Raw genomic sequence first — 724 nt, forward strand, 5'->3', positions numbered from 1 at the left:
CGATGGGTTTGGCCAACAATAATATAATGTCTATGGCAATCATATAGATCAAATAAAGCATATACACAATCGAAAGGATTACTTTTGGGCATGGTGGACATTTTAAGATACTGAATGTTGTACTATTGGACTGAATGCAATATTATAACATGAAAGAATAGATGAGATTACGGATTCTCTTGACTTCCCAAATACATTCTATTGAGATCATAAATACATGGGACTTTCATGATTGGATGTCATGTCATGATAACTAGCTTATGCTTATGATACCCATGTCCAACCACATTAGTATGAAGGTTTGTATTCAATTCTATAAATGTTCACCCTATGTGACCTCTACTGTCATATCATGGGTAGATGTTCTACAGCTGACAAAGTCTAGTAAAAAAGTCCCGGAAATGTGTGTCATTTCCAGTTATGGCTAAATAAATACCACAGATTCTCCCAATTCTAACCTAAGGCTAGCACATTTTTCATGGAAGTCACTGTGGGCTCCAAACCACATGTAAAACCTGAGTGATTGTATTGCACTGAAATTCCTCCTCACAAATGACATGGGTCAAAGGGTCATTTCTTCTAAACTAAACCATGGACCCAGTGGAGACGTGAGATTTTACTGTTCAGGAGCTGGTATGACACCAGGAGAACACTCTCCAGCCTATCCCACAAGTGGTTGACAGTTAGCAGGGGTGTGTTCTGCATGGGGAGTACATCTGCTGTA

The sequence above is a fragment of the Bufo gargarizans genome, chromosome 8 (genome assembly GCF_014858855.1).
Source record: "Bufo gargarizans isolate SCDJY-AF-19 chromosome 8, ASM1485885v1, whole genome shotgun sequence".
NCBI classification, from domain to species: Eukaryota; Metazoa; Chordata; class Amphibia; order Anura; family Bufonidae; genus Bufo; species Bufo gargarizans.